Raw genomic sequence first — 18830 nt, 5'->3', positions numbered from 1 at the left:
TGTGATTTACTATCTTAGTCGAACTCTGCATTCGACTGAGCTTAAATATTCACATGTGGAGAAATTGGCCTTGGCAGGTGTTCAAGCTGTCCAAAGATTTTGTCACTACATCTTATTACGCAAAACCACTGTATTTTCTGACTATAACCCTATGATGTATATCTTGACCAAACAACTGCTAGGGGCCAAGTATTCCAAATGGATAGTTATCCTGTAGGAATTTGACTTGGAATTTGAAAAATCCAAGGCAAAGAAATCTTTGGTTTTTGTCGAACTGATGTGTGATTTCCCGCGTACTGATACTGAAACTATGGCGGAAGAGCCCATTGCCGATGAATCCTTGTTTCTTATCAGTACTCTTGATCCATGGCATGGAGATATTATTGTTTATCTCCAAACCCAATCTTTTCGGCCTGAAATCTCACAATCTCAGTGATGGAAAATACGTTTCCAATTCCAATAATACAATATTATTGGTGATACACTTTATCGTCGTGGAGCGGATTCTGTTTTCCGACGTTGTTTAACTCATAAAGAAGCTAAAAAGGTTCTGAATGATTGTCACTTTGGAGCATGTGGTGGTCATATGTCTGGGTATGCCACAGCGCAAAAGATATTGCGCGCTGGTTATTTCTGGTCATCATTATTCAAAGATTGTATCTATGCAATCTGAAAATGCCACAATTGTCAAATCTTTGATCGTAAGATGCGCGCTCCGGCCACTCCTCTTCACCCTATAATTGTTGTCGGTCCTTTCACAAAGTGTGGTATTAACTTTATTACATGTAACCCTCACTCGGCCAGGGGGCATGCGTATATTATCCTAGTGGTAGATTATTTTACTAAGTGGGTCGAGGCGATGCCTACATTTTCGGCATACGGCAAAACTGCTGCAACTTTTGTATTCAATCATATAATTGCTAGATTCGGTGTTCCTCAAGCTATTATTACTGATCATGGAAGTTACTTTTGAAACATCATGATGACTAAAATGACAGATCAACTTGGTCTGTGCCATGATAGTTCTACTCCGTATTACCCTCAGGCTAATGTTCTGGTTGAAGCTATCAATAAAGTTTTAGTCACTATGATCAGACAAATCATTGGTATTCATAAGTCGAATTGGCATACCATGCTATTTTCAGTACTTTGGGCATATCGGACCTCAGTGAAAACATCGACTGGTTTCACTCCTTTTCAGCTGGTCTGTGGTTTGGAAGCAGTGTTACCTATTGAATGCGAAATTCCGTCATTGCAATTAGCCATAGAATTACTCCCAGCTACTTTTGAAGAAGAGAAATTTTTTTTGTACTTAGCTCAGCTAGATGAGAATCGATGCACTGCTGCAATAGCAAACAAGACTCATGCGAAACGAATAAAATCTCAGTACGACAGAAATGTTACACCTCACAATTTTTCGGAAGGAGACCTAGTTTTACTATATGATCAAGCAAACGATAAGCTAGGGGCTAGAAAATTTGTACCTATGTGGCATGGTCCTTACATTGTTAAGCGAAAGCTGGCAAAAGGGGCTTATGAATTGATAGATTTTGACGGTGTCTCTTTGGGTAAACCTAGAAATGGACTTTATCTGAAGAGATATTATGCTTAAATTCTGGGTGGAGATTTTTTGTTAGATTAGTTTCTTTACTGCTGGTGTGTTTTAGATTAGAAAAGTGTGCCTAGTTTAGAGAGTACTCTTATCATTATTCCTTATTATCTTGATTTTAATCTTGATATTATAGATGTCAACGTCTCTTCAAACATACATTGGTTTTGTTGATGGTTCTTATCGTAATACACGGAACATTTCTTCTGCAGCTCGGGTTATCTATTCACCCTCTGACGAGTTAGTATCTATGCATGGGGTAAGCCTCGGTCAAGCAATGAATAACATTGCAGAGTATAGTGCAGTGATTGAGTTATTATCTGAATCCATCTCATTTGGGATTCGGAGTTTGATTTTTAGGTTGGATTCTGAACTCATTGTATTACAGCTTAACAGGGTTTATGCCATTAGAAATCTAGTGTTATTAAGGTTATTTTTGAGAGTTCGTCTCTTGGAACGTGAATATGACTACATTGAATATTAGCATATTCCAATACATTTAAATGCATTAGCAGATGTAGTTGCTTCTAGTATGATAACTATACATTTGCAATAATCAAAACAGTAAATTTAATAACATTCGATAACATGTTACACGAGATAGCTGGTGATAATGATATATCATAGCATAGAATTAATGTTTCAAAATATACATTGTCTTCGATCATAGGTTGAAAAACACCTTATGATCAGAAAAAATGATAATACAAAAGTCACAAATGTCATGAGTCTAAAAAATCGATCATCCTATCCCTGGCGATGATCACGATAAGAAACCATTGCTCGGGCCACCCTACATAGGAACCTCCAAAAAGGTCGTGGGACTCCAATCACATATCTTTGTAACCTAAGTGGAATATCATCTATATCTGTCTCTGGAATATCTAATGTCAAGCACTCTAGATGATGCTCCAAATCGGTTAGGATCTCTGCTGATTGGTCTTGTGGGGCTAGTTCTGTTGCAGCTGGGTGTCTCCTCTCAAAAGGCTAGAGAGCGACTAGTCGTTGTGGACCCACATTTGCATTTAAACTTTTGATTGTCAGTTTTGGACGATTTAAAAAAAAAAAAAAAAAAAAAAACTTAGAAAGTGTTGAAAATGACTTTACCTGAATCATCCCATTGTTCTCCTGGTGGAAGAATCATGTCTGGGTCACCACGATAATCCATCTCAGCATATGGAAATTCCTGAATCGCAACGATTTGGTTGTTCAACCAACGAAAATACTTAGGTGGAAATTGAACAACCTCTGTACCCTCCTCAGGGTGGCAGGCCATCAAAGCAACCCAGCGAACTATCCTAGGCTTTCGAGGAAGACCAGCATCAACAGGAATATGTTGCGGGGCTAGCATGGGGATCCTCTCTAGAGCAACGCTGACCATGATGAATCCATATCCAAAAATTTTCAGCTATCCGTTCTTTGCTCTGGTTAGTTGGCCTTTCACATTTGCCAACACAGCCTCACACTAGTTGAATATTCTTCCTTGAAAATAGTCTACTGCCATCTGCATCTAGGATCCAGTAGCCACATGCAATGTTGCCCTCCCACATAGCCTGGTAACAGTGAATGTAATGACCTTAAGCTCGAGATGGTCAATAGTTTTAATATCAATCCATTTTTCCTTGGTTTGATCATCGCAAAACTCTAATCAAAGACTAGTGACAGACTGGCCACCTGGCCTAGTCCCAAAAAGAGATAATTGTTCGCCCCTCTTGGACAAACCAGTCAAAAAATATATGTCCTCCAGCTCGATTTCGAGCCGGTGGCCACCAATCACAAAACACTGGTCCTGCGTGTTCCATTTGTCTACCAGCCATTACAAGAGGTCTACTTGGGCCCTCATACCTTCTATGCCCCAAAACTTTAGCAATCTGCATGCTCTCAATGTGTGCATTGTGGGCATATGATTTGGTGTGGCAAAATCTACATCCTCATGCTCGCGTTCTCGCCAAATAAGCATTTTTAATGTACTGCAATGCATAAAAGACATATTAGAACAATTTTGTTCAGAAAATTTTGGGCAAAAATGGAGAAAAATAAATTTTAAAATTCATTTTTACGGGGTCTGCACCCGCTAGTTACAAACAATGCATAGGTCCGCACAGGCTATAAACAATAGGTGCGGACCCACGACTTTTTTCTTTGTAGAAAAAAGTCGAGGTCCATAGGGGCCGCGTGTTGCACCTCCGGACCCACGCGAGTGAATTTCTAAAACTATTTTTCCCTCAAAAATTAAATCTAAAGCCTAAACTCAAAATGTAAACGGATGAAATGCAAGATAAGGAGGACATGGATTACCTGGAGCTGACGGTTTTCGATTCTGATGGACGGATTTTCCAGAATCTTCATAGGAACTTTCTTACCCAAAATCTCTCACTTTTCACTCTGAACGCAAATGGTAAAAATGAAGTTAGAAAAGCCCTTTTTATAAGTTTTTTCGAATAAATGAATTTTTAATTTATTTATTTTTCACTTTAAAAAGGTAATTTTTAAATCATTTTTATTTATCTTAAACAAATATGTGTAATGTTTTGAGTTTTTGTGCAGAATATCGGATTTTTTCAGGAAAATTTATCATTTTTTAACAAAGAGCATACTTTTATCACTTTTTCGGACTCTTTAAAAAATTTATGAAAAATCGAAACATTGGAGTTCTCTTTTAGCTCTTTTCAGGCTCTTGAAAATTGAAAAGATTGCTGAGCACTTGATTGTTCAACCTCGTTAAAATAAATGAATAATCGTCCCTTCAGTATAAGTTTATCCCTTTTACGGACTGAAATGGACTATTTACAAAAAAGGTACACGTTGACTAAATACGGTTAATAGAGTCCTCTTTAAACCCTTTTCAGACTCGTTAAATATGAAAAGATTGTCAAGCGCTTGTCCTTTTCAGCTCGTTAAAGTATTGAAAAGTCATCCCTTTTGTATTATTTTATCCCTTTTCGGGCCTAAGGGATTATTTTACGAAAAAGTACCCCCATGGAGTTTTCTTAAGCTTTTCTTCCGACTCCCTAAAATTGAAAAACACCGAGTTTTTCCTATATTGGACTCGTTAAATTTAACAGTAAAGGACCTGTTCAATTTTAAACAGGAACGAACCACTCCTTCTTATGGTTTGAATTTTAAAATAAGTTGGACTCATCCGAAGGATGAGCTTATAAACAAGAAAATGTTATCCTCCTCAAGCTTGTCAAAAAATAAAGAGGTACTTGCCAGAAATGGTGGGGGAAAAGAGAGAAAAATGAACCTATTTGTTCCACTTTGTTTTGTAAAAAGCCGTTAACCACTCTTGAACATGACACTTTTTGTTTACCTAGGTTGGGAAAATCCTTTGCCTAACAGTTAATCAAACCACATTGAAAATATTCAGTGCGGTTTCTGGGTATTAGCTTTGGGTCAATTGTCACCAAACCATTTGCAGTGTCGTTATGTGTTCAAGAGAACAGTTCAAACAAACCATTCATCTGTAAAATATCTGTCATCCATTTTGACCATCCCTGAGTCAGTCCTTGCCAATATATTTCTTCAAAACTTGATCTATGATTTCGTGTTGTGGGCATGCCTACAACGGATCACTTTCTATCGACTTTAGCTCATTATCTAGGAAGTGATCTAGAAATCGTCAGTACCTTGAAAGCTACATGCCCTAATGTCTGTTTTCTCGCCTTCGTCGATAGGTTGCATCATTAACCTTCGATCGAATGATTTTATGACATGTTCGACTTCAGCCCATTTATTCACATTTCATGGATTGTACTGGGTACTTTGAGAGCCATTGACATTACTGGTGGTTTCTCTCACACTTGTTAATAGTTCGCATCATTGACTGGTAATCAAGTGGTTTCTACCATGTTTGACTTCGAAACATTCATTCACATGGATAGAATCGTACTAGTTCGGCAAGCGGAAATCAAGACCCTGGATCTAGTTTCTACCATCGAAGCTGCGAGGAGTTTTAATATTCATTATACAATGGACTATTCATAAACAGATGGTTGTGTCCATATTGTGTCTACACATATCTATACTCTTGATGTATTACAAAATTGTTCCTGTATCAGAACATTTTAGTTAGTTTTCTAGTCAATTTTGATCTGAGTATGGGAACGCCTACCTCAGCGATGATATGCCTATATATATATATATATATATATATTGAATTGAATGTTTTTATAGGTTCCAATTGGGGTGTCCACAGGATGACCCTTGGAATGATAAAGTACTTCACTCTTCATAAATGACAGACTCTATCTTCATCTATTACAGACTTTTCACTTTAGGGGGAAATCTGTTGCACTAAAAATTGTCACCTTGACATTATACAATCTGTGTGAGTCCATTACCACTCATACTTTCCTCCTTTGCAAGTCTTAAACCTTAGTTCTTCATATCAAGCCTTGAAAACAAGAGAAAGCCCTTAAAAATCTTTAAAACTCTGGTTCCACACTTTCTCTTTACATTACCTGCGGTCCTGCACCTAACTCTTCTAATGGAATCACACTGTGGGGTAAATTTTGAAGCAAATCCTCAATAAGATCATCCTCAGTTTGAGGACCTCCCCTGGTGGCTTCCACTGTGCACAATGGGGCAAAGTAGACTTCATCCTCATCTTCCTCCAACCAGAGAGGTAAGTCATGTTCTAGCAGAGGTTGGGCAAGAGGATATAGGACTAGCTATTTGGACATATGCCCATTCTTGATGGTCATGCTCCCAGCTCGACAACTGATGTAAGCATCTGTAGTAGCTAACTAAGGCCTTTCCAAGATGAGGGGATACCCAGTGAGTTTTTCTTTTGGTTGAAAGACCAAGAAGTCAGCAGGGTACTCCCAGGAATCAATGGAGACCATGACATCTTCCACAATCCGCTCAGGAGTCACAGTGGAGCAGTCTGCCAACTGTAGTACGGTTGAGGTCTTTCTTAGGGAACTCTGAAGGTTGAGTTTGAGCATAGTGTCCCTAGGCAATACCTAGATCAATCAAAGTGTGGGGAATTATGGTGCCATTGATGTGGACATCAACTACAAGACTCACAGGGTCCAGATATTTTGGACAGATTACTTGTCCCAACATTGGGTCAGACAGTTGTCCTATGACATTGATAGTTGGGGCATCTCTCCTATTCCTCCCTAGGTGCCTGAAACACTTCTCTTTGATTAGCTTATTGTAGATTGGTACATCTTTTATGGCCTGGAGAAGTGGTATTTTTACACATAATTGTTTAAGTTCTCCCAGAAGTTCAGTTTCTTCTGGGTTTGGTTGTGTGGTTCCAGTTAGTCTCTCAAGAAAGGGTGGAATGGCTTTGGATTCACTTTCATGTTTCTCTTCCTCATCCTCCTTAGGAGGAGGTTGGCTATCTGGGAGGACCTTCCCAGATCGTAGGTTGATCGCTTGAATCTCCACAGCATAGGTAGGGCATGTTGTTTCTCCAGTATATACCTGTTGGACCTATCTGTTGTTGGGGTTCAGGTTCGGTTTAGCAGGTATCTGGGGTTGTCTTGGAGGAGCAGGAGGTAATGGTTGTGGTTGAGAAAGTGGTGGAGGAAAAAGAGTAGGAGGAGATTTATATTGGGGCCTCCACCCCTGATGAGGTGCATTCCACTAAGGTTGTGGTTGAGTGTGAGAATGAAACGAGTGAGCAGCTGGTTGAATATGGTATTGAGGAGGATATGACCAAGGAAGGGGTGTGGACTAGGAAGGATAAGCAGGGGGACCCCAAGAAGGCATGGAAGTGCCTTGATTGGGGTTGTAATAAGTTTGGGATGTCCCTTGCATTCCTTGTTGGTAATTTCTAAGTCCATGTGGCCTCCTTTGGTTCATGAAGTAGAGTGGTTCAGTGGCTCCTTCAGCCCCTTGGTACATAGCTTTAAATCCGGGTAAGGAAGGGCACTGATTTGTAAGATGGTCTTCTTCACAGACAAAACACACTTCTACAGAGTGTAATGGACATTCGTTCCTAGGATGCTTTCTGGTGCACCTGGGACAAAAGATGGCCAAAGCCCTCTCGGCTTCCTCTTACTTCTTTTGGATTCGCAAGGTATCCATTTGCATGGCAATGGTCTGTCTCATCTCACTTTTGAAATCTTCCATCTGATTTGTAGACTCATTTTTAAGGAATGAAATAGATAAGGGGGTACTGGCTAAGAGTTGACTTCCCCTACTTCTCTTTCTAGCTGCCCTAGAATGGTTTCTAAACATAGTCTTTATGTCATCATAAGGTAGCTGGTAGATGTCTCCCCCGGCCAGCAAATGGAGGGTATCTAGAAGGTCTTCAGGGACTCCTCTGAGCAGAACCAACTTCAGAGATTCGGGGTCAAGTGTGCACTTGGCCCTTTTATAACTGAGTTGAAACCTATCTTCATAGTCTTCTAAAGATTCATCACTTCCCATGGTCATTCGAAATATTTCTTCTTTTGTATCCTTTGACCTACAATAGTCCCATATTTTTTGTTAAAGGCTTGTTGCATTTGAGCCCAAGTTGTGATATTGTTTCCAAGTAGCCCCATGAACCAGCGGAGTGCTACATCCTTGAGAGTAGAAGGAAAGAGTTTCAACTTTTGCTCATCTTTTGCATACTCATAAGTTCTACAAAGTATAGAAAACTCAAACAAGAAGGTATCAGGGTCTTCATTAGTCAATCCATGGAAGTGAGGTAAGGCTGAGGGACTTATGTTTTTCATTTTTGTGTCCCCATTGGTCTCTTGGATGGGAAAGGCACCTTCTACTCTCTCTCCATTTCCTCTACCGTTTCTGTTTTTAGCCATGGTCTCAGGAGGAATGGTTTCTTGCTCTTCTTCTGTTATAGGATCTTCATAAACTTTGGAGGTTCACCTATAGGTTCTTCATGATCATTGCCACCAAAGAAGAGAGAAGGGTGACTCAGTGATGTGGTGGGGGTGTTGGGTAGGAATTTTCCTAAATTTTCTCTGTTCCTACAAGGCATGAAATGAAATCTCTTTTTTGAGTGATTTTTGTTTCTTTTTTCTGCTTGTACCTGCAAAAACTGAAATAGATTGAACTGTAACTAACAAAAATCTATCTTGCTGAAATGAAAATGCAGAATTGAAATAAAAGAAGGAAAGGACTAATCTATTTTGCTGAAATGAAATCGTTAAATTGAAATGGAAGCAGGAAAGGAATAATCTATATTGCTGAAATGAAATTGCTGAATTGAAATGAAAGCAGGAAATACTAATCTACACTTGTTGAAATGAAATTGTGGAATTGAAATGAAAGCAAGAAATGGTCTAATCTACTTTTGAAAAATTGAAATGAAACAACTACTCTACTCTTGCTGAAATAAACTAGTTAGCAGAAGGTTGCGGTAGAAAATAGAAGAAAAGCAGTGATCACAAAATACTCTGACGCTTCCCCGGCAACAGCGCCAAAAAGGATGTTGAGCTCCAGTATTGCAGTAATGATGTTGCAACTCCTGGGACTCCCTACTTTACTTTTATCAATCCGGTAGTTCGTAACAAACTTGGAAGCGATGGTGTTGTATGCACAAGTACTAGCTCTTACTACAAGTTGTCACTTGATCAAATGGCACAAGTTTGCTAGGAGCTTAAGCCAACTTCTATGAGTTATTAGAAGATGCTTCTAACTATGATGGAAGGAAGCTAACTCAAAAGAGGCTAGTCTACTTGCAGAAAGAAGATGAAAGCTGAAAGGAAACGCAAACCCTAGTAAACTCTAGTTTTACTGACTAACACTACTTGTGCAAGAAAAGAGATGTAAGCTACTGAAATGGATGCCATTGACTATTGAAAAGGTAAAATGCATGTATTTAAGCTACTTCTAAAGGTAAACATAGAAAAATCATCTTTTTGTATTTTTGAGTAATTTTATGTAGAATTATTATGCATGTGTTTTAACTATTTTTTATTGTGCAAAGGTTTATTGGCAAAAGGAAATGGAGTGGCCATTTGTAGGAGGTTGGGAAGGTGTGGAGAGGACCTAAGGAGTCCCTAGCACCCTTCTAGATATTTTCACCGCGCTCAGATCTCGAAAAATCGCTCACGTGAACTTCTACAGGAGGCTGCAGGGGATTTACAGGAAATTCTACAAGAACAGGCAAAAAGTTGTTTTTAGAGGGTTGATGGTGGAAAAACAGTGGAAAGGTGGAAATGAAGGATGGATAAGGATGTTAAGAGGTCTAGGACCTAGTAAATGAAGCTCAGGAGTGATGAAGATGGTTGGATTTGTTCAAGGATGAAGAAAGCAATGTTGCACAAAAATGTAGAAATTAGGGAAAGTTGGGAAAGTATGGCGAATGAGTGAAGGATACCTTGAGTGAGGGATTGGAGCAGGTTATATGATGGAGGAAGGATAGGTTGGAGTGTCTTACAGGTGTTTTGCATATTACTATCCAAAACTGATCCAAACAAAGGCTAAAAAAATAGAGATTTATCTATTTTGACCTAATTCTGACCTAGAAACCAGAAACATGATGAACAGAAGTTTATAGACAGGAAATCATGCAAGAAAGCTATGGAAACTGAGAAAGAACAGATCTAAGCATGAAAGCACAACTGATATCAACTTATCCAACTCAAAATCTAACACTAGCAATTGCATTGGAAGGCAAAAACAATGTTTTTGTGGCAGCAAGTGTGCCTTGGTCTCAATTCATGGTCCCAAGGAGGGAGAAATGAAATCAAGGACTGCTTGGTAGCCTTTTTGTGGATCTTTTCTATTACCAAATTGTCAAATCAACCTGAAGCATGAACAACTATCTTAATCATCAAAAACAACCTAAGTAATAAAGCAAGATTTTAACCTAAATAATAGAAATTATTCTATGAATGCAAGAAAAACACATAAAAGTACACAAAGGAGGTATTGGGAACTTGGGTTGGGCCCAACCCCAAGAGCTACAGCCTCCTAAGAAAGATCAGAGCTGGTGCAAAGCTGGATTCATCTTCATTGATCAAAAAATAATAGTTACATCACAAAAGTTGTCTGCAAGAAGAAGCTCGAAAATGTGTTGATACAGGGCTGCAATAAAGTACGAAAATAGACTAACAAATGGCTAAACTACTAAGGCTTGAAGCCTTCCTACTTATGCAAATGAGGACTCCCAATAGTCCTCCTTAACTTTAGGAGCTTGCCTGCCCAAAACTATAGTTAATCAGCCACTTCACTAAACCTGCTCGGCTGCCCCTTGAAATCATCTTTGGTGGGTTGTTGATCTCCGAGCTGATGGTGGAGAACTCGAGGAAGGGGTCATTTAGTGCAAGAGACACCCCTTCTAAAAATCCTCAAGCCTTGTTTCTTCATATTTGGCTGCCAATCTGATCATAAAGGCTTGATCTTGGTCCAAAAATGTCCAAAAATCTGCAATAAGCACGTATTAGACTTTGTGGTCAAGTGACTATTCCCATTCACTCAGTTAACATAAATATATTTAAAATCATGCATAAACTATGGAGAATGGTGGATTAAATGAGAATAATATGCAAAATGAATACATATAGTTACCCATTTCTGGGGCTCATCACTTAACCTAGTAGTTAGCCCTACCAGGTCGGGAGAGGGCCCCCTCCTTGTCAATATTAGGAAGATATGATCAATAAAGCTTGAGATGACTAATGCAAAGACTAATTTTAGGCTAGGTATATGCTCAGAGGAATTTTATTGAATTTTATGTTGGTTTGCTGGCTCAAATGTGAAAGGCAGATTTGGGTCCGGGGAATGGACTCAGTGTTGCAGAGATTTTTGTGGGGCAAGGTAGGCAAATGGTTTAGTACTTTGAAATAAGTGAGATTGATAATATTAAGACTATTGAGGAGTTGGAGAGGGCATGAAAGTCTCAAGGATCCTATTCAAACAATTTGAGAACATAGAAAACTAAACAAACCCTAGGTAGAGCACTACAACATCAATGAATTCTACCTTTATCCTTGATTCATTTAGTTCAGCTAAAGAGAGCGAGATGATGGCATACATAAACACATGTAAACTTGAATTACAAAAGGAAAAAAATAACAAATAAACTTGCCACAAGAATCCTAAAAAATGTTGCAAACCCTGGTCTATTCCTTTGCCAAACTGCGGAGATGAATGTACAATAATGCTCAAAGCATTCACAAGAGTCCAACCTTTACAAATGACTGAAAAAATACTAGATATAGGCAAAAAACAACTCATGCTAGGCTTTAGGGGTCGAATTCATGAGTTTAGGAGCTATTTTAACAAGATCTAAACTAAGAACTGAAAAGTAGGCAGTGGAACAACTTGCCTCTAAAACCTAGGAAACTGATTCATTTAGTTCAAAACTACCTTTACATGATGTATCTACCTCAATGAGTGAATTTTTAACATTTTTACATCAAAGTACATCACGTTACATCAAGTTACATCATGTGTTTAACCATGAGAGATGGAAAAGTCAAATTGAGAAAAAACTAGGCGAAAAACAGAGTTTTTTGGCAAAAAAGTCAATTTTCCATCCTGTGCACCGCGCCACTGTCCTTGTTCATAGTGAATTTTTGCATCTAATTTTGGAGGCCTTTTTGTGCACCAAATTGGCTCCAAATGGGCTTGTTAGAAAGATCTGTCTGTCTACTTTCCAAAATAGGTGGCATTTCTGAATTTGGTGTCCATTGGCCCCTCCAAAAGTGAGTTCTCCCAACACTACTTCCTGTGTGGCCAAAAAGGGGTAGAAATGGCATTTTTGAAGTGTTTTTGACCAATTTTGAAGCTCAAAACTTGACAAAAATTTCTAGCCATTTCTGGGTATTCATAATTATTCATGAGGAATCCAAAAATGTAGAGTTTTCCTTCAGAGGAGGTCCGTAACAAAAGCGAGCACGGGGTGGCACTACACACCAAGCAGAAAAACCTGTTTTTTCCTTCAAATTTTCAAAATTGACAAAAAGTGTGCCAAATTTCTTGAAATTTGGGATGAGTGACCTACATCAAGTACTATGTTGGGCTAAGGAAGCCTCAGCCAAAATCTTGAGCTTGTCGTGCTCTTTCTTCCTCCTCAAATTTTTCCTCAACTTGGCATTCAAGGTGCTTATCCTTGCTTTGCAAACTTTGTTTCTTGCCAAATAGTGATATGCCATGTGGCTCAACATCTTTTTCTCCTTGTTGGCCTTTTCTAGAAGCTTCTCTAAGTGCATGTTTTCCCTTTCAAGCCAAGATTCCCGATCAGCTTCAATCTCTTTCTCAAGTGGTGTGAATTTGACTTTCTTCCTCTTTGCTGCTTGCCTATTTTATCTTATGCTTTGCAGATCCATGGATGACTGGGACTAATGAGGGGAGGATTTTATGCTATCTGTAGGGTTTTTAGGGAGTGATAGGGTTTAGAGATGCAAATTAGGGTTTGGGAATAGTGGAAATTGGTTAGGTATTAGGGTTTTAGGGATAGGGGGGTAGGATGAGTGGAAAAGAGAGAGTTAAAGGGAAATGAGACTTGGGAAATGTAGTGGAGGGGAATGTAAAAATGATGCAGGGGAATAACAGCAATAATGACAACTTTGTAAACCCTAGACAGTTTTGTAGTGAAACTGTGCAACAAACTAGGGTTTGAATTTTCACCTATTGAAACACCATGAAAGATGACCAAATCTCTTACAATGGCACCTTTGGGATGTTTACTTACTTGGAATAATGAAGTTTGCAATATTTGGAGCTTGGAGGGTGATTTGAGTGAAATTTGTGCTAAGCAGGCAGGTGCATCACGCCACTACCCCTGTACGCCGCACCAAGGAATAGGTGCCTAGCACCTTTTTGCAGACCAGTTTTGAAGACCTTCCTGGTATCCAAATTGGACATGGGATAGCGCGTTGGAAATATTATTGAGTCTACTTTCCAAAAAAACTTGAATTTTTCAATTTGGAGTTCATTTGACCTATCAAAAGTCAAATCTCCGAGGACTGGTCAAAATGTGAAAAATGAGGCTGCCTAAAGGCAGAGTGTTGTTGCAGTCAACGTTTGAAGGCCTTCCTCAACCCCAAATTGAGCTCATGATAGCTCATTTGAAATATCTTTGTGTATAGTTATCATTTGACTCATCAAGAAAGTCATTCGGCCAACCAAGCTAGGAGAAATATTGATTTTCCCAAGGTCACTTTAGAGGTGCGTCAATTTTCTTGAGGCAACTATCTTTTTGACATATCTCTAAAACCATGACACCTGTGTAAAATGTGAAGGAGGTTTTTCTTCCTTGGAATATTTTGGACAAAAACGTCTCTCATTGTTTCCAAATTCACATTTTCTTGCTCAGAAATATCATTTGAGTAAAACCTATCTCGATGTGTGGAACAGGGGATTTGTCGAAATGAAGTGAAATGAAGGGGATAAGGGGCTTCTAAATTATTGAGAAAATTTTTGGAAGTAGGGAGGGATGTTAGGAAGCAGGGGAAAATGGAATTTCAAAGATTGAGTGAGGGGAAGGGGTCCAAAAGGGAAAAACACAGGCCTAGCCTAGAAAATTGTCAAATTGTAGCAAGAACCTAGGGTTTGTGCGAAAATGGGGAATTTGAGGGATATCAGTGATGGGAAGTGTTTAATAAGGTACATTAGGGATAGGGGAAGGTGTATGAACATCAAGATACAAGTTTTGTTGTTGATTTGACCATCCAAGAGAAATTACCTTCAAAACTCTAGGAGAGGGAAATGAACCTTACTTAGGCACAACTGAAGCATGAACAAAGTGTAAAATGTCCCATTGGAACCTGACATGATGATGACAGCCCTCTGAATGATGGTACACTCAGCTGAATGGTGACATGGACTAACATTTGGACAACTTTGAAAGGAGTGAAAACAAACCCTAGACCTAATACCTAGTGACCAAATTTTGCTTGAAGACTCACTGAAATGACAAAATTTGACCTTGACACCTTAAAATCACTTTGTAAGAGCATGTTTGATCAGTGGAGGAAGGTTTCAAATACTGACACTAACAGGATGTAACCCATGAGTGTGTTATAAACTCTTGGCAAGTGTGGTTTTATTTGGGTCTTGCAAGTTAGACATTTATTAACAGCTATAGATTTGCATATGCATATAGGTGTGAGTTTCATCACTTCAGTCTCCAAAGTACAAAAGTGAGGGAGAATACAGTGTAGCTTTTCAAAAAAAAAAATTATGCAAATAGATATGTAGTATTGTTTATGATTTTGGAGGACCAAAAAATTCTTAGTGGGGAGGAATGATCCAAGAGGATCCTAAAAGGAAAAAAATTCAAAGTCCTTAAATCTCGACGAAACCTATCTTAAATTGAAAATATCGTCATTCTAATCTAACGATGTGAATGACACCTCAAACCGACATCGTATGCGAAAGTTATGGCCATCTGAAGTTTTTTTCCAAAAACAAAAAAATTTGCAAGTGAACCTTATCTTGACACGTGGAACTCCCACAAGATGCCACATGGTAGTATGGTCGACACTCTATCACGAATGGTACATACCACACGAGCCAATTAGAACGTGACATCTAGTGAATTACAGATAATGACTAGGCAATTAAGTGGCCCAATCATTGGGCACCACGTGGCACCCTAAGATTGGTCGGTCAACCCTTACCAAAGTTAGAAGGGCAACTAGCAAAGAGATAATATGTATAGAATGTGCTGCTTTGAATGGACAGTTTAGCTAACAAGCGGCAAATGAGGTTGGAAAAATTGGGTTGTCGGGCCACCATTATGGCAGACCTACCAAACCCCAAACTTCATTTGGCGGCAAACATCGAAACAATGAATGATTTTCAAACGAGATGGTTTTGTTTGTTAGTTCAAAATGATAGATGGTGGTTGTCCATGAGGTTGGAACCCCTGACTAGCCAACCAGCCATGATCTAATCATGGTAGCACCATCGTTGGGTTGATGTCCCACATTTTTCTTAACAACCAACAATGTTTATTTAAACCCAACTCCATTGGGCGAACAAGAAGAGGGTCGATGAAAAGATAGGAACCTGAATCTTGGAACCAAGCTGACATATGGAACCCAAATGGTGGAACTGCATGACGTACTTTACAAGAAAATAATATACCAGGTGAATACTCCCTATAATATTCTAGGAATATTCTCCCACAAAATCTAGGGAGGAATCTAAAAGATTCCATATGGGGCAAGAATTAAAAGTGTTAGAATGTGGCCAAATTTATACAATTTCATAAGGATTGCATTGGTGCAGTCGATTTCTGCATTTGGCAATGGAATTTAGGGTTCATGGGAGAAACCCATCTTCATCATTAATTGTTAGGAATGAATTTCAAGACAACAATGCACCTGTAAGAAGTGGGCCATGCTTACAATTAAAAGTCTCAGGAGGACGAGACAAACTTGTTACTGTTGTGATTGTTGTTATTTGAGCTATAGAATTTCAAGTCACACCTAGGATCAGAGGTATAATGATGTATTTTCCGTGTACTTTCATTTCCTTTTGATGAGAAGAATGAAGCAGCCTCCCCACTATTGAAGTAGGGCCTGAAGACGTAGTCCACACTCGACAGACTTTGCTATCAAGCATTGTGTTATGACATCCTTTTATGTTACTTCTTCTTTAAGTATTTTCACACATTAGGGGAATTTTGAGGTCTAAAATGGACCTCCTAAGGAAATTATTAAAGGCATTCCATCTTTGGTTTTCTAGGGACATCATTTGAATCAAACAAGTCTTCCAAAGGAGTTAATCCTTTGGGAAAAGAGTTGTCCTTGAGATTAATGATTTCAGAAACTTCGTTAATTATTTCTTCAATTTCAACTTTCTTTAGGTTTTATACATCTGATTTTGTAAATTTTGTGGGATAGAATCTATCTATCTCTTCATCTTCTAATTTGTTAATTTCTATTTTATTTGTAAAATCAAGATCTAATGTTATGTCAGTATCCATGTTGCTATTTACAAATTCTTCTTCTAAAGTTGCAAAATGCTTGCCAGTTTTTCAAGTTGTCTAGGATAGTAGGTCTGTGCTTAACCTCAACAGTGTATTAATGGTTAGGTTGAAATTGTAACTTACAAGTACTGGAAAACATTGCTAGACTATGAGCCTGCATATTATGTTTCCTTGGAATGACTACAAGCTTAGTTTATAGAAAATTGTTTAATATTTCTACAACTGTTCCTCTATAAAAACTTAATCTAGGGTCTTTTGTCATATATACAACATTAATTTGTTTATAAACAACTCAAAATCTCCCATAATAGAAACTCTTATTGCTCCTAACTTTTTAACTAATTTGAGACCTAAAAGAAATGCTTCATACTCAGCCACGTTGTTGGTGCATTTGAAATTCAATCTGTAAGCATGGCCCTCTGAATAATCATTCTCTAAATTGTAAATCCATGCTCCTGCTCCTACCCTCAACTTGTTCATTGATCCATCAAATTCAAGATGCCATAATATCTCATGTTCATAATTCTTACTGCCTGGGGGGGACAAAATCTTCTTTGATTAAGGTATCTTGATCATCTTTTCTATCTGAAATCTCTTGAGTTTAGACAATTTCATTTTGAACTGTAACTACAATTTCATTTGGTTCTGAAATAATGTTGTTTGAAGTGGTTTCTTGTGTTTGTTCAACATTGTAGAGAATAAAAGAATCAATGTCAGAATGCATGGAACAGATAGGAAAGTTTTGAGGCCTAGCCTAACTACTCACTACATATTTCATTAGGGTCTCTCTGTATAGCTTTTTAAGATGTCCAAAGACTGAAATTGTGGCATATGACATGTCAAGTTGAAAAGATCCTTGGAGTTTAGCCCCCGATGATCTAAACAATAGCATGCAATATTTAGGTGGTATATCAGCTACAACTATGTCCATGAGAATTCTCTTAGCAGGATATTGTACTAAGGAAACACAAAGGTCTTTTATCAGCCCTAGGCACTTTACCTGACTTGAATCAAATGAAAATAGGTCTTTGTAAGGCCTAGTGACGTCTAAGTTCAATCTTTCCATAACAGATTTAGGCATTAAATTGTGTGAAGCCCCAGAATCTAACATTGCATTATGTAAGACCTTGTCATGATTGTTAATGCTAATATAAAAGGGTGGTATCCCTCCTTCTAATGGTATGCCATTAACATCAGGACCAAATATAAGCTCAGTTTGATCATCAAATAAGTTAACAGACTCTTCATTCTCAACGAAGTTTAAAGATTTTCTTATTTGAGACTTGTAAGTTTCATTTATCAACTCTGTTAAGGGGATTGAGATTTTTAGCTTTGCCACCTCTGCTCCCAAATTGAAAGGCAAAGGGGTTTTCTGTGTTTGTGGATTAGGAATTTTCATGGTAGGATTTGGAGTAGGTTGGTCTTCTATTTCTACATTTGAAGTATTTTTCTGTGGGTTTTCTAATATGATGTTTGGAGATTCCTCCACTGTCTCCTTGGAGGGGATTGAAGTGGATGGTTGATTATTATGGGGTTGGTCATTGGTTATATCTACAATGGTGGGACCAGAAGGATTCTGATTTGGTCTAGAGAGGATTTGGAGAGCTTTTGTAACTGGAACTACTTTGATTTTCTTAGGTTGATTTGGTATTGCTTTCTTGTTTTGGTCAGGAGTATCAATGTTATTTTTACTCCTCAAGTTGTACTATTTGTGCACTTCGAAGATAGCAGAATCATACCCTTTCTTGTAATCGAATGATTCTCCTGATTGGGTCTGCAATTGCTGAAGCATGTGTAGTTCCTGATCATCTTGAGTCAAAAAGACAGTTTCCTCCTCATCTAATCCCATTAAGTTAATTTGTGTGTCTTTTTCAGGGTCTCCCGAATGGGAAGTTTCAGCATAGTTTTCTTCAAAAGGAGGCCTAATATTCTGATCAGGTCCATTTTTTCCAGTGTTTTGATTTTGATTCTTTCTAAAGTTTGGATTTCTCACTGGAGGTGTCTGTTGATTATCCCAGTGAGGCTTCCTTTCAATTTTATCTATCCTATCCATTATTTTTTCCATTCCTTTGGCTAGGACATCTATTTTAAGGTTAGAGGATGAGGCTTCATCTTTCAGGGGTCCTCTCCTTTCATTCCTAACCCTAGCTCTTTTTTCTAACAAATTAGCTTCTATATTAATTGCTACACTCTGCATGTCTTCTAAAGTTGGAGGATTTCTCTCTCTAAGGTGGAAGGCCATATCAGTATCAAACCCATCAGGAAACTTTATCAGAGCTAAGCCCGGTGGGGGTCTGATATTGACTAGTATTGCATTGTATATGTTGTTTAATCTAGTACAGTAATCCGGGACTATTTCATTTGGTTCTC

The sequence above is a fragment of the Pinus tabuliformis genome, chromosome 7 (assembly GCF_031772625.1).
Source record: "Pinus tabuliformis cultivar Carrire ecotype Pingquan chromosome 7, CPIR1, whole genome shotgun sequence".
Classification (NCBI taxonomy): Eukaryota; Viridiplantae; Streptophyta; class Pinopsida; order Pinales; family Pinaceae; genus Pinus; species Pinus tabuliformis.
The sequence above is the reverse complement of the archived record's forward strand: the minus strand, read 5'-3'. Positions refer to the sequence as shown.